Source organism: Sebastes umbrosus, chromosome 9 (assembly GCF_015220745.1).
Source record: "Sebastes umbrosus isolate fSebUmb1 chromosome 9, fSebUmb1.pri, whole genome shotgun sequence".
NCBI classification, from domain to species: domain Eukaryota; kingdom Metazoa; phylum Chordata; class Actinopteri; order Perciformes; family Sebastidae; genus Sebastes; species Sebastes umbrosus.
In genome coordinates, this window is record NC_051277.1 from 25,353,652 (window position 1) to 25,376,321 (window position 22,670).

The 22,670-nt window shown below is 41.4% G+C and overlaps 1 long non-coding RNA gene across 3 annotated transcripts; it reads right to left on the minus strand.

Annotated features, from left to right (window-relative positions):
- Positions 1–983: 983 nt before the first annotated feature.
- LOC119493818 lies at positions 984–22,067 on the minus strand. Of its 3 annotated transcripts, none has more exons than XR_005208028.1 (3): positions 22,004–22,067; positions 20,320–20,394; positions 984–1,180 (listed from the first exon to the last, which is right to left on the minus strand). It is a non-coding gene; the product is annotated as an uncharacterized LOC119493818 (long non-coding RNA). The 3 variants fall into 3 exon arrangements; XR_005208027.1 differs by lacking the exon at positions 22,004–22,067 and adding an exon at positions 20,882–21,040; XR_005208026.1 differs by lacking the exon at positions 22,004–22,067 and adding an exon at positions 20,878–21,040.
- Positions 22,068–22,670: the final 603 nt, after the last annotated feature.

Below are 22,670 nucleotides of genomic sequence, written 5' to 3' on the forward strand. Positions count from 1 at the left end.
GTAAACCAGTCGGTGTCAGCAGTAAATTCCAGATTGTCCCCCAAGGTTTTATGTGTTTTGTGGAGACTTAATAAGATGCTACAGTAGGACACGCATTGCATGTGGAAAGGAGGGAAGAAAACCGAGGGGGAATCTCGTTGCAACATGACCGCCTGCCTGTTGGAGCAGTGAGCCAACCACACTGGCTCCCGGGGGACCTATCAGCATCTTCGGCGGACAACAAATGGCTCTACTGCCGGGTCCCCCCTATAGCAACCGACCACAGAGGGAGAGGGGCTCTGGGAATGACCTGTAAACCAAACACATCACCACATTCAATCTGTTGCCTTATTAATCTAATCAACGGCTCATTGGATGCTCCTCAGAGACGGCCATCACGCCACGGCACGGAAACCAAAACAGACAATGGCAGTCTGGTCCATTGAAAACAGTTTGTAAGCATCACTTCCATTTCCAATTAAAGTGTAAAACAGTGATGTGAGGGATTAAAAAGTCACTCCGGTGAAAACATGTTTTATGAAATTAAAAATGGAAGGTGCTGGTTGTTTGCCAATATCCATCACCTCATATTTGCCTCAACAGAAACAATGCAACGGCGAGACCTTGAACAACTTCTCTCAGCTTAGTTTTTGATGAAGCACTAACTGAACACAAAGGACAAGTTTGACATCTGCAAGAATAATGATTTGAAACTTAAACTTCTTAAACTTAATTTGATCCACTTGTTTCTTTCAAAAGTAACTAAAGACTAGCAGTGAGAAACAGAACAAAATAAGATAGCGTTATAGTTTTACCGTCAACCCAAAATCTGGCTGACACACAACACGCACGTATACAACTCACATGTTAACACATACTGACACATGAATGACAAACCAAGCAGAAAGAAAGAAAGAAAGACAAAAATAACTGATAAATAAGGTGATATTAGCTATAGAGACCAAAACTGTTTTTATTCCAGGCATGTTAACATGTTTGTTCCTACTGTAAAGTTGGGCATTTTAACATGGGGATCTATGGGGATTGATTCACTTTTGGAGCCAGCCTCAAGTGGCCATTTGATGAACTGCAGTTTTTGGAAATTTCACGTTGGCTTCATTTCTCAGCACAGGAGAGTGCTGCTTGAGGTGAACGTTAGCATTCCTTGTTTTGTTTTGGGCAAGAACAATTCATCGTGACACTGTAAAAAAAAAAAGACTTTCATTTCCAAATTGAAGGAACAAGATCCGAATGTAAGGATGACACATTCACATTCATTCATTCTGTTACAGATCCATCTCAGGATTTTAGCTGGGGTTTTTTTTTTGTTTTTTTTTTAGTATGGATGGATTGGAATCATTTAGTCTATAAAATGTTGGAAATAATGCCCACCACAATTTCTTAGAGCCCAAATTTGACATCTTCAAATAACTTGTTTTTTCTAATCAACAGTCCAAAGCCCAAGGATTGAATTTACAGTGACATAAAACTGTAAAAAACAAAAAACAAAACAGCAAATCCTCACATTTTGAGAACAGGAGACAAAATGTTTTAACATCTTTTCTTTCAAAAATTACTAATGTTGTAATTGAGAGGATTTAGGGGCCGCGTCAAAGAAATAAAATTCTCATGCAGGTTTGACATGAAAAGCAATTTATGTTTGAGATTAAGTATAAAATACAGAAGTATGTCAATGAGGGGTTATGGAGTGTTTCTATGGGAACTGAGTTATAAGGCATTGCAAAAAATGTTCCTTCTAAGTATCTTAATAAATGGACCCTGTGTATACCAATTATATCAGTCAATTGGGAGAAAGATGCAAAGAAATAATAAAAAGGTTATTGAAACACTTTATAGATATAATGACAGTTTTATAAAAATTACTTTTGATCACATTTGCTCAAATTTACCGACTTCAGCTTTAAACTGTTATTGTGCAGAAATTGGAATGAACCATTGAGAGGGAATGGAACAAAGAAGTAGTTGACTGATATGTGACTATGAAGAGAAAGGGCTTGAAATCCAACTGAAAGGGGTGAACGATGAGTTGGTAGCATTTTGGTATGTGCGAGGCAAGCTGCATATCATGCTCAACTCCAAGTTCATACTTGCATTTTGGGTTTCTACAAGAACTTGTTTACATGCTTTAATGGTCAAAACACTTTATTTTTCCAACCCTGTCTCCAACAAAATGATGTTCCCATACAAGTAAACTACAATCTCAATTACGTTTCCAAGAAAAAAACAAAACAACAAAAATACTTGGTTAGGTTTAGTAAAAAAACATCATGGTTTGGCCGAAAATAACTATGTTTGTTATGTTATTAACCTACGGACGTAAATTAAAACACTTTTAGTAGTAATACTTGACTTTTAGTTTCACACAGGACACGAACAGCGGTCTCCTGCGTGGAAGTCTAGTGTTTGTTTGAACCATCCACTTCCCTTCACGGATTTCTGTGGACTATCATTACAAACTAGGGCTCTCAGTCAATTAAAACATTTAATCGTGATTAATCGCATGATTGTCCATAGTTAATCGTGATTAATCACAAATTAATTGCACATTTTTTATCTGTTCAAAATGTACCTTAAAGGGAGATTTGCTTGCTTTATGCAAATGTATGTATATATTTATTATTGGAAATCAATTAACAACACAAAACAATGACAAATATTGTCCAGAAACCCTCACAGGTACTGCATTTAGCATAAGAAATATGCTCAAAACATAACATGGCAAACTGCAGCCCAACAGGCAACAACAGCTGTCAGTGTGTCAGTGTGATGGTTTGACTATTACCCCTTTCACACCAAAGACTCAACCAGGGTTGAACCAGGGTTGGTTGTGTATATGAAAGGATTAACCCGCATTGATCGACTCGCCTTTGAGAGGGGTGAGAGGTCAGAGGTGGGTCAGACCAGGGTTGGACCAGGGTCGCCTGTCGCCTGTCCTATCTGTTATAAAGTAACAAACCCAGTCCTGGTTCATTACATTATCAAGTAATAAGCAAACTAAATGAAATATAAACTCATTTTATTATGTTTGGACAAACTCATATTATCCAACAGTTGCCACATGTCTAGCTGAAAAACTTTAATAGCCCTACTATATGTAGTAAATCTTTGCTGGGATGGTGGAGTGAGTGAAATATACATTTCAGTCTTCAGAAGTGTCCAATCCATTAAATGTGGCATATATTATCATATGAGATAACACAATGTAGTCTAATATATGATAAATGGGTACTAGATAGACAGAGGAAAGAACATTCATGTTGACGAATAGATACTCTTAATCTTTTTGCATACATTACAGGTCCATACGTACAACATAGTTAAACATTTTATTAAGCTAAAAATGCTGTGTGTACTATATTTTACACTGTATCCCAAAAACATGCATCATTCTGTGACATTTTATGTTTTTGCTCAAATTGATGATGTCACTATCATCCCCTCTCTCTATAATCCTCCAGAGATGTAACCCCCCGCCCATTTCTAACACCTGAGCTAATTGGTAGGCATTGCTCCCGGATGTGACCCTGGTCGTATCTAAATTGTCCTGACCAGGGTTCAACCTGGGTTGACTAGCTTGGTTTGAATTGGCAAGAGGAGGGTTGGACCAGGGTAGGTTAACCCTGGTCCAACCCTGGTCATTGGTATGAAAGTGGTATATGACTTGCCCCCAAACTGCATGTGATTATCATAAAGTGGGCATGTCTGTAAAGGGGAGACTCGTGGGTACCCATAGAACCCATTTTGATTGAAATATCTTGAGGTCAGAGGTCAAGGGACCCCTTTGAAAATGTCCATGCCAGTTTTTCCTTGCGTTAACTTTGACAGCCCTATTACAAACAGCTTTTTCTGATACGTCAAAAACAAATGGAATCCATGAGAAAATAAATTTCCCTCGAAAAGTATTTCACAATCCAGGTTTGTTGTATGGGAACGTAATCTTTAGGAGACAGGACTGTATTTTTCTCATACTGTCTGTCTGAATATACCTGTATTCACCCTCTGTCTGAAACACCGTATTAGCACCTGAGTTTTTCATGATATGTCCCCTTTAAAATGGCAGGTAATTAGACTGGGCTACATGCACTAGAATCCATAAGACAGGAAGATTCAAGGTAATAATGCATCCAGTAGAATGAGCAACGGATGGTTTCAGCCCAATAGTAAAATTGGAAGTTTTGGGAGTTTTCTGCAAACAAGGATTTGCAATTCCAAATATATGATGGTATTTTTATTTGTTTATTTGATCAGAATACAACACTATAACTGCCAAACTATACAGTGGCACTTGTTGTTTCCGTCGGCGTTCTCATGATCATATATTAAAATGAGGACACTAACTTTCTGTCAGCTCGCTCTAGCGTTCAGTAAATCCCTAAATTCACCAGCTGCTCTCACTGTTTTTATCCCACGACTAAATAATGGCTCTGGCTCAGGCTGTATTTACAGGATAATGAATGGGTGCAGCTCTCGCTTCGGCGTGCTCACACACAAAAACAGCCAACAGCCGACAGTCACATCCAGGCCAAGCTCAAACAAATATGGCAAACGCACACACACTTGTAATCATAGCCACACACCTCTGAAAGTAATGATCACAGTTTGCCTGTTTGTGTTCGCTGGGTTCATGTTTGTCTAATTTAGCAACTATTGTTGCGATGATAGGAACTGTATGTAAACACGGTCGAGAGCGGAACATACAGTCGGACGAGTTTGGATTAGGTGTACGAGCTGTTCGACGTCTGAAATTAAATAAAGTGACAACAAATTAAATGTTAGTTTGTTGTTATGAGACACTTAGTCCATTGGGATTTGTTTGCTCCAACTCATCGACTGTGTTTAGTTGTACCTAATTAAGCAGTTTGTTTAGTGAATAGTGTTCAAATTTTCCACAACAATTAGTTTTGTGACACCTGGAGGTAGATGTAAAATGTGCCTGATTTGAAGTGGATTATGCTGTGAAAATATAAAACACAGGGGCTGTGCTTTGTATTTTAAATTTTCGAGTTTTGCTGCATTACAAAATAGATTTTCATCCATTAATTAGAAATGCAGTACATGTCTAAATTTGAAGAAAAAAAGCAGAAAATGATTAGAAAAATCAATTTCACTCACTGTCATTAACGGATAGCATAAAAGTATCCTTCTAGTCACCTTAGACCAGAAGGATAACAAGCACATCAATATCTTGATGTAACAACTGATAGCACAGCGACTGAAGAAGAAACCGAGGAAGGAATATTTGGGAAAGAGGAAGAAGAGAAAGACAAAGAGCAAATGTATTGATTCCAAAAGGGACATTTCAGAATAGCATGCTGTATAAATAGAAATACTACCGTAAAGATTCAAGATTAAGAATTCAGGAACACCTATTGGCAATACAGAGTTCCTACTGTAAAGCAACCGGATCTCATGGGAAGGCGTATAAATAGCACAACATTGTAAGGACATTCAGTGGGTCATGATGGCGCATTTTAGGCTTTTCGCGTGTCATTTAACACCATGTCGTTACCCAGGGGGGAAAGTAGATTGAAGTTGTTGCCATTACTACTAGGCTACCCCAACCTTCATCGCTTGACATTGTTCTCCTCCCACTCCCACCCTCATGCATCTCTGAACACAATTCAATGCCTGTAGACTATGGTGTAGAAAGATATTAAAAGCACTTGACATCATGTATAGTATTATTATTTAAATGGTGAAAGTGCTGCAGAATAATTTGTAGGCCTAAATGTTGACAAAACCTTTCATGTTTTGAATTGTTGCTCCAACTTGAATCACGTGAATTTTACCCACCGAGAAGTCGTATTTCCGATTATTCCGACACCACATGAATGTCGCACAAATGCCCTATCTCACAATGTTAATGAAAGTGAAACAGCATTGCCACACGTGTCAACAAATCGAGCTGAGATTAGGGATATTTGATACACCATACAGTTGTAACGGCAGGGGATATATAGCTTACAGTAGTGCACAGACATACAGTAGATATAAAACTGTTTGTAACTGTATGTAAACTAAGTAAAATATGTACGTAAACCATAGAATATAAGAAGTGGACATAGTCACTGTGATGTCACCCATTGGTTTGTGAACTAAAGTTTTAAGTGACACGAGAGGGTGGAGCTAAGTACAACCAAACACTGAATAAGACATTTTTAGGTGATCAAAATGTTATTATTAACTTTGATGGACTGAATACACACTGTGAAAGGGTTAAAGTTATAAGACGAAAACACGGACAACTCCCAGACTGGAAAACGCTGTGGTAGTATCCTGTCAATCACAATGTAACCACGCCCTAAAGCATTCCCTGCTTTATGGTCTGTTTTACTCTAAATGGGACCATATTTTACTAGAAGAAGAAGACTTGAAACTAGTGATTGAGACCATAAACTCGTGTTAACAATGTTTACTGAGGTAATAAATCAAGTGAGAAGTAGGCTCATTTTCTCATAGACTTCTATACAATCAGACTTACTTTCTGCAACCAGAGGAGTCGCCCCCTGCTGGCTATTAGAAAGAATGCAAGTTGAAGGGACTTCTGCATTGGCTTCACCTTTCAGAACCGGTGTTTGCCGCCTGATTCTTCAACACTTTGAGACACGAACACCGGTCTTGGCCACCATTAACAGTCTTTCTCCGTTTTTCTTCTACGTCACTAGCTCTGAGCGTAGCATATTCACACAGATGCGTTTGCATTGCAGTCAGTACAGACCACAGGACGTACACATGATACGCAAAAAGCAACAAAGGCGTTGTTATTGCACACAAAACGACTTACAAATCAAATTACAGTGTCATTCATACGTTATGTGGTGAGACCGGGCTGTGTCAAGAAACAATACCAACTAGCTTTTCACACAGTACAGCAACACAAAATATGAGTAGGATGTGTGACTACTTTATAAATTGCAAGGGCACAGCTGTACAGCCCAACCTGTAAATGTGTTTGATTTGAAATGATTTATGCAGTGAAAATATCACTGCAAGGTTACAACTAAGGACAGATGTATTCTTAACTAAGTGGTCCCCAATAACTTAACTTTTCTTAATTGATGTGAACGAAATGAATATGTAACAACCTGGGGATTTTTATTTTTTAGTCCTCTATTCATTTTTGTTGATATTTATTTATTTATTTATTTTTCTTGTTGTGATTTATTATCACTATTTACTTTGTTTATACTTCTCTTCTCTCCTAATATAAGTATAAATAAACATGTTATTTTTTCTCCCTGTACATCTATGCATGCTCTGGGCCTATGGACGAAAAAGATGACTTATTCCTACTTAATGTAACAATGTATGGACATTTCTGGGATGCCGAAGCTCACGGACTGCCTCCTAAGGACTCTTGACCCTGTTGTGTCATGTCAAAACATGTGATTGTGCTGTACGACTGTACCTGTTGGAAGGAAATAAGAAGTAAAAAAAAAAACCCACAAGGGCTGCGCTTTGTATTTTAGATTATTGTGGGTTTTGCTGCATTACAAAATTGATTTTCATCCATTAATTAGAAATGCAGTACATGTCTAAATTTTAGCAGAAAATGATTGGAAAAATCAATTTCACTCTCAGTCATTTTTTTCATGCCAAGTGAACAAATGGCATTAAAGCATCCCTCTAGTCACCTTAGAAACAAGCACATCAATGTCTTGATGTTACAACTGATAGCACAGCAACTGAAGAAGAAGACAAGGAAGGAACATTGGGGGAAGAAGAAGAGAAAGACAAAGAGGAAATGTATTGATTCCAAAAAGAAAATTTCATAAGAGTATTTCTGTTTAAATACAAATACTACCGTAAAGATTAGATAAGATTAAGAATTCAGGAACACCTATTGGCAATACAGAATTCCTATTGTCAAGCAACCGGATCACATGGGAAGGCGTATAAATAGCACAACATTTTGAGGACATTCAGTGTGTCATGATGACGCTAAACGTTGCAAAACAGCTTTTCGCGTGACATTTAACGCCATGCAGTTACCGCGAAACAGCCGCAATTCAAAATTCAGAACCCATCGGCTATTGGTGTGATGACGGATAAGCCTCTTGGGGCAAGGCGCTATATTTCTGGGGCTTCGGTGTGGCCAGTGGATATCCAGGCCGAGACTTCCTCTTCCATGCGCTGCTCATTGTTTACAGTCCGATTAGCAACTTGAGAGACGACATCTACGACCAGATTGTGTCACAAGTAGCAAGTTTACAAGCTAATTTTAAACCAATAAAAAGCTAAATCATCCTCAGACGACAGCCGGTGGGTTTCAAGAGTGCATTTCGGTCAATGCGTTCCACCTCTTTTGCTCTCCACACGGACTGTTTACCTGCATTCAACCAAAGCCTGCTCCAATGTGATTGGTCAATGTTACTTGGACTACAAATGGAAACCAGAACGCTTCTGATACCAAAACCTTGTCCCGTTGCCTACAGATTCTACATGTGAATGCAGAAACTGATTATAAAGATAAGGTTTAGGCAACAAAACCACTTTGGTTTAGGAAAAACATCATGGTTGGGCTCAAAATAAGTTAGTAAGCTAAGTAAAATACATACATAAACAAAGTAACATAAGTACGGACAACACGTCACTAACGTCACTAACGTAATTTCAAAATAACTCAACAACACTTTGGGACACGAACACCGGTCTCGGACACTCCCCTCCTGCCCACCATAAGCGGCCTTTCTTACATTTATTCTATGTCACTAGCTCTGAGCGTAGCATATTCACGCTGTTCGCATTGCAGTTAGTACAGACTACATGGACTATAAATGACACACCAAAAGCAACAAAGGCATTGAGACTGCACGCAAAATGACTTTCAAATTACTAATTACAAATTACTGTCATTCATACGCCATTTGGTGGGACTATGTCAAGGCTGTGTCAAGAAACAGCAATTTCACACAGTACATACAGTACAGCAACACACAATATGAGCAGGATGTGTAACTACTGTATATATTTCAAGGGCACAGCTGTACAACCCAACCTAATTCATTTTCTGCACATATGAACATCATTTTAACTTGTATAGTAACCAAGAGACATGATTCATAGAGATGCCTCAAATGTCAAATTGATTTATGAGATATCTAGAAGAAAGATTAAAGGATAAGTCTGGTGATCTTATTTTTCTTATTGTCACCAAATCCCACGAAAAGACCAAAACCAGCAATGAATTGATAAGTAGTATCACCAATGTCTGATATTCCTTATTCTTGTGCCTTAAAAACACATCAATGAACCTCACATGTTGCTTACTTATAATGAACAAGGGCACTGTAAATTTATTTTGACTCAATCCTTATTAACTTTCCTGTTGCTACAAATATTCTCTGCATGTTTGTGTATTAATCCACAGCTGAAAATAGTCCCCAAGAAATGCCCTATTCACTCCTGTTTGAATAATGTATGTTAAAAAATACAGTGCCCAGCTGTTTTAGGAAATGACAGCCTTTTTTAAAAGATGTAACTAGACATGTGTGACCTGTTTTCATAGATTTACCTCTTCAGTGGGAATCAGCTGCCACAGACCGCCTAGGGAGCTCTGGATGTATTGAGAGACGGACTAATACGTTGTTTGTTTAGGTCCTTTCATGGGTTGACATTCTATAAAACATAGAATAATACCCATATCCCTTTAAAAAGGATTAGGAAGTCATCGCTCTCTATCATAGCCCTTCTGTACTTTGTGTGGGTTCTGCACATTTCTGAAGACGAGAGACGGACAAAGGGTCAGCGGCGTCACCCGTAGGGTCACTGTCCTGTCCAACGGGCCAATAATGCATGTGACAAATGTCAGCGTACCTGGTGTTACTGTGAACCTGTATAGATTTATTGATTCCTCCTCTTTTTGTTTCCGTTTGGTTCACAGAAGCTCTCACTCAAGTTTTATGTCCACGGTGAGTCATAAATATTTCCTGGAGTCAGCAGCATCCCTCCGTTTTTTACACCGTCTCTCACCTCTTCCTTTTGTGTGACTGGCCTCTTCTTCTCTTTGACTGGATTTGTTTTGTCCCCCTTGTTTCAGCCCGGGCTAATCTCCCTCATCGGCACAGCTTTGGCCTGCTCTTTCGCCCTCCCGCTCTAGGAAAGACTGTTTGTAGTAAAGATTGTAATCTAACTGCTAATCTTTATGGCTTTCTCCAGGGCAGGGCGCTGAGCACCGCTGAATGATTTGCCGGAGATGTAGAAACTCTCTGGAGTCTTAGAAGTTCTCTTTTGCGAGCTAGCTGAGTTTGAAGGGAGTTTGCACACGCATTCGAGTGCGCCAGCTGTCACCGCCGGAGTTGTCAAATCGGGAGCCAAAAGGTGTGTCAGGTTGTATTTGTTTAATGATGATGCTCATTACTTATAACTCCTCACAGTGTTCCGTTTTCCTTACCGTGCAGTGAGCCAATTATTCAAAAAAGCTGAGGAAGATGTGAGTGTGTGAAATCATCCCCTTACTCTTCCTCTTCCTGGCTAGCAAAGCAACATATATCTGTCATAATGAGGAGCATGCAGTGCTTTACCACCAAGCTGCCTCTCATCGCAAACATAACACACAAAGAGATTTACTAATGCGGGCTGTTAACACAGCCAGTTTTATACACGGCCTGGTTTATACAGCAGTACAGCAAGCAGTCCCCGGACAGCATGCATTATACACATCTAATTAAGTCTTCACATGTCTATAATAAACCACATTATACCTTTGGGGGCTAGAGGGCAGGTCAGGAGCTGGCACTGAGTTTCTGTGAGACAGCCAGTTGTCAGTGCGATTGTGTGTGTGCGCGCACGTGTGTGTTTGTGGAATCAAGCCTATGATAGCTATTTAACTTTCACTAATTAACCCAGAATAAATCAGGGCAGCACAGTAAATATTTGTCGCCGGGGAGGGAGTTAAGAGGACGGAGACGCTCTCTGTAGTGCCATCCTGGCCCGCCGGATGACGTGAAAGGACTGCGTGTGTGGAAGGGTGGTGGTGGGGGGGGGATTGTGCGTTTGAGTGAAAGATGCACAGAGAGGGGGGACAGATTGAGACACAGAGAAGGGAGATGGAGAGCGGGCAAGGCTGAGGAGGGCAGCCAGCCAGCTGTTGGGATAGTTTGATTGGCCTGTGGAGAGCCGCCTCTGTCTTTTCATGGCACCAGTAAAGTGCATTGCTCCCAGTGGCAGGTGGCGGCTGCCCATCGCCTGCCTCCCTCGGGGGACGGCGGAGGCAAAGATCGCCTGACGCTGTGCTCTTTTTTTATTAAACACCTTCATGGTCTGTGGCTCCGTAGCTACCGACAAGAAAACAGAGAGGCATTTCACACAGAATACTTAATCAGCACATAAAAAGTGGAAAACAATTTTTAATGGTACGGCTACAGCGTGCTTTGCTTTTCTCTCACATCAAAGGCTCGGAAGACTTGATGCTACAAATCAGAGGCGCTTGGAAACAGCCCACACAGATTTACACAGGTCGCTTCAGACGGGGCATAAAAGTGCGCCCGTACTTGCCTGTCCTTCACGAAGCCGAGTTTGGCAGTTGGACGGATAAGGGTACAGTAAACCGAGGGAAAAGAACAGGCCTGTAAGTGCTCTGAGTGCTTTTCCCCAAGCAGCTTGACAGCCAGGTCTCGGTGACCGTGTTTGTGACAATCAGGCTACCTCGCATCATCAGTTGGTTTAGTTGTTGCCATGGCAACGTACAGTAACTCCCGCATAGGTGCCAGCCTCGGCTCCGTCTGAGCTGATAGTCCTGATGTTTGCTCTTTGCAGTGCCAGAAAACTGTATTTCCACATTGCTAGCCGCGCAAGGCAGAGCAAACTCCATTTTTCTATCCGTCTCTGTCTCTTTTTTTCTCCTCTGTCTCTCTCTCTCTCTCTCTGTCTCCAGAGGGGTGTAATTCAATTCTCTGAATACGCTTTAGGGAGGAGGAGTGTGAAGACTCATTTAAGCCTCCCTAACACTTGTGATTTTTTGTACCAAATGTTACTTTGGCTTTGAGTCCTGGACGTCTCACATTTATTTTTTTTCCTGCCTTTGCATAGTTAATTCCAATATTCTGAAGATCATTTTTCTTGGAATCAGAGATGGGACTCAAAAGCAAAGAGAAAGTACAAACTCAGTTCTGTTTTGAAATTAGCAAAAAGGAAATTTATTGCTGGAACAAATTTGTCTAAATTGTCCCATCTGTCCCAAAAAGGTTTCTTTTTATCAATACTTTTAAATGATAAACAATAGCGTTTTTTAGTATTTAGATTGTAACTTAACATCCGTTTACACACAAATGTGTCTTAGATTTAAGAATATTTAGAAGAAAATGTATAATAAATGAATGGTAGTTGCCGTATCAGGCTATTATACAGAGAAAATTAGTGTGTGGTTCATTTCTTAAACGATTCTCTTTGTCATTCAAATTCATCCCATTGTACAACCTCAGCACCATGAAGGCAGAGCGAAGAATCAAAAGTTGTCCGGTGAATTACTCAAAGGTGAGACAGGCTGATGGGACAAAAGCTTTGAAAGGCGTATTGTAACACCGCTGCTCCTCAGAAAGGTTATCTCCCTCGCCTGTCCTTGAGCATTTTTCAAGCAAGTCAGCGGACATTTCTCACAAGTCCATTCCAGCAGATATACGTTTTATATATATATCTAGCGAGTGGGCGAGTTTTTACCAAATGGTCGTCCATATGTAATTAGGATTATAGTCACATTCAAATGGAGTGCTTACTTGGCTCGGCGTTGCGAGCTGTGGCGGCGAGAGCTTTTCTGCTCGTGGATATGAGCTGGCAAGAAGGGCAGGATGTGGCTTTGGCAAGAAGGGCACCGTGTCACTCGCGACCTCTCGGCAGGGCTTTGCTGTGAGGGGGGGACGCGGTGACACGCGTCACGCTCCGACAAGTCCCGCTCCGACACTGTAATAATACCCAATTATAACGTGGACTAATTGGAATGGCGCTTTGTTTTTCTTTTCTGTTATTTCGGAAAGCTGACAGCAACAACTCATGGCAGGATCGATGGCGGATTACGAGGCTCATGGAGCTGCATAGAGAGGAGGGCTCAGACTGAGGCATGTAGCTCTCATTAAAACCCGGGCCTGATCTCAACCAAGCCCTGGGAAAGGAGGGGTGAGAAAGGCAAGAGAAAACCAGAGGAGGGAAGAACTTACAGGGGAGAAGAAACAGGAAATCTAAAGGAGAGAAAAAACATAGAAAAGTTTACTGTCCCCTATGGACATGGCCTCTGCTGGACTCTTATAAATGGGTATTGTTCCCCATGAAGCACACAGCAACTGTTTACAGTTCCCCATAAAGGAGGGCTTTATTCCTGCTCAGGGATGCATTGTGACAAGATAATTTGAATAGCCGAGGTCTTACCACAAAGCTATAAACATTTACGGGCAGTTGACATGGAGAATAAAGAATGAGCCATGTAACCTCTGCAGGATGCCGCCTGACTCCTGATGACACAAACCTACGCTCAGTCGACTGCTACCGTCAAGACGCCGAGAGATGGAGCGAGGAAAAGATTGGAGGTCGGGGAGAGGCGGAGGGAGAATGCAAACAAGTTCATAAACAGAAGCAAAAAAGAGAAACATAGGTGGAGAGAGAGAGTGATAGCTAAAGAGAGAGTGATAGCTAAAGAGAGGCGACGCGGGTCTTTTGATGTCCCCCTTTGATTCGTTCCACAATGAAATGGCGGTGTCTTGTTTTTATGTTTTATCACAGGAGTCGACCACCGGAGCAGACCCACGGGAGCAGCCAGACATGAGGCTGAATTCGATTAGACAGTAATCGGAGATGGACAGGCGCTGGTGCTGTCAGTGTCAGCGAGCCGAAGGGGACTTCATAAGCAAACTATCGCCACGACTTTCCATTTCGTGCCGTTCATCGTTAAATGTGTTTGTAGTCCACGTTTCAGGCTGGGTTTGCTTTAAATTCTCACCACCATTCCTCTGGAGCGCACGCAGTAATAATATCAGGTGATAAGAGAGGAGTCATTAATGAATTACCTCCCAGCCTGAACTCAGAGCTGCATGTGCCGTCTCCTCTGGCAAACCAGCAAAGCTCTCTTGTTCGTTGCATTTTTCCTTTTCCACATCTACACACAATTCTTCTTCCTCCCTGTGTATCTCCTTTCTCTCTCTCTTGCTACACAGAGCCGTTGTTTTCCTCCCTCCTCGCTTGGCATTCTGTTCATTCTCCAAGATGTTTCCAGCGTAACCAATGATTAACAATTATGCCAGTGCATCTAATTAATGCCGGCTAATTATGAGGTTGAGATGCTGACAGGGAACGGGGGGGGGAGGGGAGAAGATTGCAGCATCAGAAATAATCAGGAGAAGAAGAAGAGGTTGCAGGATGAAAATAAAGACTAGAAGAGAGAGAAAGGGAGAAGATTGGAAGTGAGTGTCTTAATTGGCATGCTCAGTTTTTGTCTCTCACCCTGAGCTTATTGCGTAAAAATACGGATAACTTGTGCATAAAATTATAGATGGTACACTCACTCATCTAATTTGTAGGCCATGTGGATCACATTGCAGAAAAAAAAAGGAAAAGAAAAACAGGATGTCTTTTTTTTCCCCTTTTGTACTGGATGTTCAAACCACACAGGGTCCCTGGAGTGGCGAGCGAAACTCAAGCCATAATTATGTCCATAAAATGCCCACAGATTTTTAATCTTAAACTAATTTGCTGTTCATTTGTCAGCAACTGGTGAACACAAAACACCCTGCAGGAGACACGCACACCAAGACCTTTAATACACATATATAAATCACGTGAACTAATGATTGCACTCTCTTCATTTACTCAATTTTTTCCTTTACAATCCTCTGAAGCAGCGCACCAGCGGACCTCGGCCCACTTCCCCACCTCGAGCAATACTTCATCGGGAAAATAGCCGAGGAAAAAAAACGACCTCTCTCCACGGCTCATAATGAGGCTGCATGGAGCATTCATTAGCATAGTCAGTGTCTGCAGCCCTACGGTACGTCGGAGCTTTATGTTCAATGACGTTTTTATTCCTACAACCATTCTGTAAGGGCTCCATAATAATGTCCAAGGAAGAAAACACATCATATATTAAAAGGAACATGATTTTTTTTTTTTCTGCTTCCTATTCAAATGAGCACATCTAAAGAGAGCGAAGGCAGAGGAACAAAAGGGTTTGGGGAATTACCCAGAGAGTAGTAATTATATTCAGAGGAGCTTGTGATTTAGGGTTTGTTGTTTTTGTCTTCCTGTGCAGAGCAGAGGCAGGAGGGCTGAGCGGCTCAGAGCGGTGACACGGGTCCTCCCCGGTCTTCCGAAGTGCATTAAACTTAATGATTGACAATGATTGAAACCACACGGAGCCCGAGGCGAATTACCGGGGCAGAGGCTCAGTTCTGCGGATCTGCTGTCGCTCTGCTTTTACAACCCGTGTGAAGGTTTTTTGATATTTGTTTTGTCATACAAATGTAGCGCACGGTGCAAGACATAGAGGTGCTTTTACACCCTGTAAGGCGGGCTGTAGCACCCGATGATTGCTGAGAGGCTGAGCTAACACGGTGGCCTCATCAAACACAGACCAGCAGCAGGGGAAGCCGGGGCCAATAAGCCCGACTCGGGTGATGTTTGTCAATATGATGTGGAGCACAAGAGGGTTATGTTTAGCACTGTCAAAGCAGCCATTTGTGTTTGACATGTTGGATTCAATAGTGCCTCTGCCAGGCAGAACTCAACCTGAGCCGATTCCCATCTATTTTCCAAGTCCTCACCCTTTTACTGTCAAGGTAGGGAGCATTAAGTTTGATGTCAAAACTCAAATAGCAAATCAATAGCGCTGCATTTTTACTCCAGAAGTTGCATCTTAGTCAATAATACACATTATTTATCCGCTCTTCTATCTTTTACCAGCGTCATTAGCCTTACATTCATTCCTAACCTTGTTAACATCCCAAAAAAAAAAAAAATACAAAATAATACACCGCTTCCATCATAGCAAAATAACAGACATATTTCTTTTAGTGCGTGTCAAGATCACGTCGGAAAAATAAAAATAATAAAATTCAAGGATTGCACGGCGCTTTCTTTCTAAAGCTGTCTTCACTTAAAAGGCCATTAAGTTGTAGCGAGCTGTGAATGGTGCACATTTAAATGTGAGCAGGAACGCTATTAAACCCTTCCTTTTCATAAATGACATTTTTGTTAACCGCAGCTTAAGAATGATTTCTTTTTGAGTTGTCGGGAGCTTTGGGCATTTAGTTGCCGGCTTCTGACAGAACTAAATGTCCAGTTAATTAGTATCCAGCGTGTGCTGGGGTTGTCTGCGAAATAGGAAATAACGTCAGCTGAGTCTGCTTTTCAAATTCATGTTGGCGAATGCCTTTAGGGGGGGAGCCAGAAGCAGTTGTCAGAGGACAATAGATGAAAAATTCCTCTAATATCATACCTCTTCTAAAGCATTACATTACAGCTGCCGTGGCAAAGGGGGGTCTCTGGCAATTCGGCTTTCTGTGAGACAAACATTTTTATCTTAGGCAATAAGTAGCAATAGCTCCTATCGTGCAGGTAAAGTGCATTTCATTCATTGTAGGCAAGTATGATGTAATAGGCATATCCAGTGTAGTAAACATTAGAGGGGAATAGCTCACTGAATGCTGTTATGAAAGTCAATAGGGCTGCAATAACATAAATCAATGGCAGACAACAGCCCAAAGCTTATGCAATGTTCTACTAAATTAGGCATGTAACAATTACAGTGGTGCGTTTTTTTCTTTCTCTCACGTGTGACCTTTGATTATGGTCGGGGTAGAGTACCTCATGCATGGCAGCTGTGATTACTGCAGGTATAGTGCAAGGTTTGAAATTTACGAGCCAAATGTGTGTGTGATTCTGTGTGCGCATGCATACATTTATGAGATAGATTTGGAGGGAGTTTGTGTAGGGGGGGGGGGGCGGATTAGTGTTGTGTTACCTGGTGTCATTAAGTCGGCGGCCTACACAAATAATTTCATGGGTATTTGCTGTTTACAATCTCCTGTTCTGTGCAGACCTAAACTGCAGCGCGAATTGCAGACGTACCTCATATTCCCCTCCAAATGTAGCCTGAGGGAGCCGGCTATTCTTCTCCCAAAGCCTTAAATAATGTGCTCTATAACATTTTTCATGTAGTGACCCTCTTTTCGAGGCGGCGTGTTGAATATTTTAATACGGCGAGATCTTAAACCCTCTTTACGGCGCTCTCCCTTCCCGCGTATCGCTCCCCAGCTCCGGCTAAAATCGCAAAAACAGTAGTGTATCAAAACAAAAGGAATTGTCTTTAATCCCTCCCGCCTGGCGTTTACAAGGGGTCGTTCTGGCTACATTTGAAGACTTGATGCAAAATGATGAGCTAAGTAAAGTACCTTCTGAGGGGAACCCTCGGTAATTGACCTTGCTGTCTTGAGCCTAGTCAGCAAGTAATAAAGAATGGTTAAATGTTAAGGCAGAAACTAAAGTGCTTGAAGGGCTACACGTACTCTGCATTAACGAAATAATGGCCCGGCTTATTTCATATTCCGTGTGAAACCAAGGTCGCCATTTTCTGTTGTTTAATAGGCATGTGAGGGTGCGACGCTCTGATTTGAACAAGTCTGCGTATGTTTGTGTGTGTGTGTGAGAGGGAAAGAGACAGGAAAGTGTGTGTATGTGTGTGTGTGTGTGTGCTCATGGGTGCATATCTAAGTATCTGGGAGGCTTTTTCATGGCCGGGGAGAAAATGAATATTGAAATGATTACCAGTTGATTAACGATGCGGCTTAACAGGTATATGAGGTTTCTGATTTAACAATGCAGATATATCAGCTCAATGATTAAAACTAAAATTAGAAATGCCTTGACAGGGCACCTGAATGATTTAAATGAAAGTCTGGTTTGGGGTTAACGTAGCAGGTTGGTGTCACGGGCAAAGATAAAGATCAGCTGCAGTCTAAACTGTTTTTATACTTAAAGCTTCAGTAGGCAGAATATTTTAAGCATCACTGGGCAAAAATTCCATAATAACCTTTCAGCATATTGTAATTCAAGTGTTCTGAGAGAAAACTAGACTCCTACACCTCCTCTCAGAGGCTCCGATTGGCTGTTTTAATCCGGTCTGTGAAATCTGCAGATGCTGTTAGGAGCATCGGAGGACACCAGAGGACACAGACGCACCGGATTGTTTTCAGATTACCTGTCTCATACACTACTGTCAGGATATAGTGACCGTTTTATAAAAATACCTTTTTTTAAATCCTATTTGCTCCAATTCTACCCACTGCTGCTTTAAACTTAAACCATAAGGATGTCAGTGTATTTATAATCTCCTCATTTAAACTCTCCTTGCTAAGACATATAAATATGACAGGCTATAAAAGGGGATGAATGGGAGTGTATGGACTTTTATTCCACCAGTGCATTTAACAGCAGATTGTATGAATCAGCTTTGGATTCATTTAGACTCAAATCAAATTGTTTCGAATGGAGCAATTTGAGCTCTTAGCATCCAGCTGTCAAAACTCCTCAGCGAGTCCCTTTGGCCAGCCGTGACAGAGACGGAGCATGTGATTGGCCTAATTGAGATGACATTTCCTCCGTTACTATGGAGAAGGTCACCTCAGTGTCAGTGTGAGTAGGTGCTGATGTCGCTGCCTCTTTTCCTCGTCCTACTGTACAAACATCCATCTGAAGCTATTAAATCGCATTGGCCCGCCCTCCTACTCATTATCGTCTATTAAAGCCCAGCGCCACGGAGGGAGCTTTTCTATGTAAAGGCCGAAGAGCTCGCTACCTGCAAGTGTTAATGCTGTCAGTGACCATGGAGCAAGCATGAGAGGCGGGATCCCTCGGGGAAACACATGGAAACCTGCACTGACACTGCAAAGTGTTTTGCTTTATGTTTGCAGCACTCTCCCAGGACTTGAGCAGGGGGAATACAGATGATGAGGCTGGAATCAGTAAATACAGATTTTAACTACTCCTGCCAGGGAGGTAGCAGCACCAGTTGCATACAAATAACTCACGGCCAGGGGTTTGGCTTGTTAAAGGGTTGGTTCACCCAAATTACAAACAATTCAAGGGACTTCTGCCACTGTTCAAATACAAAAATATAACATTTGACAAACTAAACGGCAACATTTCTTTTTCTTTTGAAGAAAGTCATAATAATGAAAACTGCTCAGAGCGAGTTACTGGGTCATTGGAAAGAAATGTTTCTACAAACATATCCAGATGTAATTAAAATTAAGATAGCTGTGAGCTTAAAACTCCCATGCATTCATACTGAGCCATTATTATTTTACCACATGAATCACATTGCTATAGGAGTGTGCATATTTTCCTCTCATGACGATTCGGTACACAGCTTGATACATCGTCTGTGATAAGTTACAAAAACAATACAGTTAAGTTAACCATGTAACAATTCGATACAGTTCAATATAGCACCGCTTCGATACGATTCGGCTTCGCTCCGATTCAGTTTGACTTAATTCATAGAATTCTCATGACTTGTCATATATTTCCAATAACAATATGGCTCACTGTGGCTCATTGGCCATGGTTGTAATTTAATGAATAATAATCTTTAATTTCAACTGTTGCTCGCATTGAATTAGTGACATGGTGTCCTACATTGTGAAACCATAAGGTGAGATCCTTATTATTTATTTATATGTGTGTTTATACAGTATATACATACATACTGTATATATAAATAACTAAGACAGCAATCAAAATCTACTGGAAACACTTGATGCACAGACGTCATTTCACTGCGACTTTAAGGATTGTGTTGACACCATCTGTACCCAGCTATTTGTTATTATATAGCAAATATAGCTATTTGCCGACCATTTTCACACCACCGTATATTTGAACATACAGCTATATTAGGACACTAGGACCCGGCTTAGCCTCCCGCATACAAAACCTTGCACTCTCTCTTTCCTCACCACATCCATGTCATACAAACACATAACGTGAAAAGCGGCTCAAGTGGAGTTATTTCTGACTGTATCGGTTTATGACGGGCGTATCGATTGTTGACCGATTCCCCTCAAAATTTGAGTCTGATTCATAGTTTTATCGATGTAGCTGTATCTAAGACTATTGTATCGATTTCCGTTACATATCGGTTAATCTTTACACCCCTACATTACTATCAAACATGCAACAACACAACATGTTTATGACATTCACACCTCTAAAGTATCCAGGTGACCCAAAAGAAAAGAAAAGAAAATTGATTTTATAATTCAGGTTGTGGTACCACAACGTTGGCGTGCTTGTTGGAGCTCATTTTAAATCCTCAAGGACAATATTGTCTGTACTCACTGCTCCTTGGAAGTCAGCAAACTGTTACAGTAACAGTCTTTCGAAACTCCAAACTGGCATCCCTCCATTGGCTCCCTGTAAAATTCAGAATCAACTTTAAGATCTTGCTAATTACATTTAAGGCACTGCATGACCTCGCCCCCAGTTACATTTCTGATCTCCTAGTTCCATTTTTCGACCTGTCGAACACTTTGATCCTCTAATCTCTGCCTTTTATCCATCCCCCGCTCAAACTGCAAAACAAAAGGTGATCGGGCCTTTTCTGTGTTAGCCCCAACCCTCAGCAATCACCTTCCCCAATCTATTAGAGCTGCTGAATCTCTGGACTGTTTTAAGCTGCCTCTAAAAACCCATCTCTATAGGCAAGCCTTTCTATAGGCCTCATCCACATGTGTATTTGTCTGTTTCTGTTTGATCTGTTTCTCATTGTTTCTGTGTGTCATATTGTAATTTTTCCATGTTTTCATCATTGTTTGATGTTTCATTTGTGTGTGAAGCACTTTGTAACGGTGTGTTTTAAAAGGTGCTATATAAATAAAGCTTTACTTATTTACTTACTTACTCTGTCCAGCAGTGAGCTGTGCGATGAAGAAACCCAGAGACCCATCCTGAGGCTCTGCCTGTGTGCAAAACACAGGTTTCTCTGGCATGCTGTCCTGAGCATCTCCACTGCAGCACCACGTGTGTAGGTGAGATTCACAAACACTAATGAACTTCTATCTTTTAAAGGGACTATTTGTAACTTTCAGAAATGCTTCTTAACAGCGACACCTGTGGCCGTGAAATCAACGAAAGTCAGTTTCAAGCTCGCGCTTGCTCGCTCTAAATATACCTGAACGAGCATCACTCAAAACAGTGAGGCGACACACGTCAGCTAAAACCACAATATCACTCTATATTTCAGCTGCTTGGCAGTAATGTTAGCTGACCAGACGAAGGTCTCTCCATGAACATGATTTAGATCTGATCTTAGTGTTGGCTTTTCCTGCCTCAGCGCAGGCTGATGCAGCGGGGCTCTGCAGCGTGTCTCCCTGCTCTCTCTGCCCGCAGCCAGAGAGAGCAGAGGAGACACAGGCACCCGGTAGGTAACGAGACGGTAGCGCTACTCGCTGAGGAGCTCCGTCACTTCACAAGACACGGGAAACCTCTGTTGGTCTGGAGGAGCTGCAGCATTTATTTCTGCACAAACGTCCACTGTACATTCACTAGATATTCTCAGAGCTAAACTAACTCTTCTGCAGTGTGGAGTGAGCGCGTGTTCACGTCTAGAGGTGGCGTGAGCTGAGCGATAACACGCGAACGCGCATATGCGAGCGCGCATGTGTGGCGACCCGCTACATTTATACACTTAAAAAGTTACAAACAGTCCCTTTAACTATAAATGTTCATATCATGACATTTCTCAGTGTCCATACTGGCCGTATACTCACTCAGAAACTGTTTCGTTTCTCTCCTCCCAGCAAGCGAGAATGCAAGCGTTAGCTAATTAGCAACAGGTCCACACCTGGCTATACGGCACCAGTTTAGCAGAATTACTGACTGAAAACAACTCCAAAACACGGCTTACTCTCCCGTTTTAACAAGTTACACACTGATATAAACCTCCCGGCTCTTAATTAACTGTTGTTCATTAAAGCTAACAGAGTATATAGAACTTGCAATATGGTTTAACTAACTATCTCACCTGCTCCTCGCGCTCTCAAGTCAGTCTTTCCACTATTTATAGCCCCGCCCCCTCTCCCATACTCACCTGAGAGGTTCAAGGGCTACTCAAAACAAAGGACATTTCAACATCTTACCAAATTTTACATTTCTCCATAGTATTGCAAAAGTTATTATATGTACAATACATCTGTTTACGTAACCCACCCAAAATCTTCATCAACATTATCATCATAATCATAATTATCATAATGTGACATGTAGTTTAATTTTACCAGCTCACTTGAATTTAAGTTTGGAAGAAAAGTGTTGAATTGATTTATGAGTTTTCTATTTCACTGCCTAATCAGACACAGATAGACCAGGCTGAGACACTTTGTTTGGCTTGAGTCATTTGTTTTCAACGTTTTGCAGCAGTTGGCGAAAGCTTGGTAGTAATGACCTCTAGGTGGCAGATGCACAGCGCGGTGTGTTTTCTTTTCGCTGCTCGCTGTAGAGGGAGAAGACGAGAAGTTAGCTCTCTGTAAGAAAAGGAACATAAGATCCAGACCTGGGGATTTTACAACGTGGTGTCTGAAAACGTTATTCTGTTGAAATAGCCCGGTCATTGAGAGAGGTGTCTGGTGTGAAGGAGGAGAGGAGCCGCTCCACTCTACATAGACTCCTAAAGCCAGGAGCGACCGTGGCTG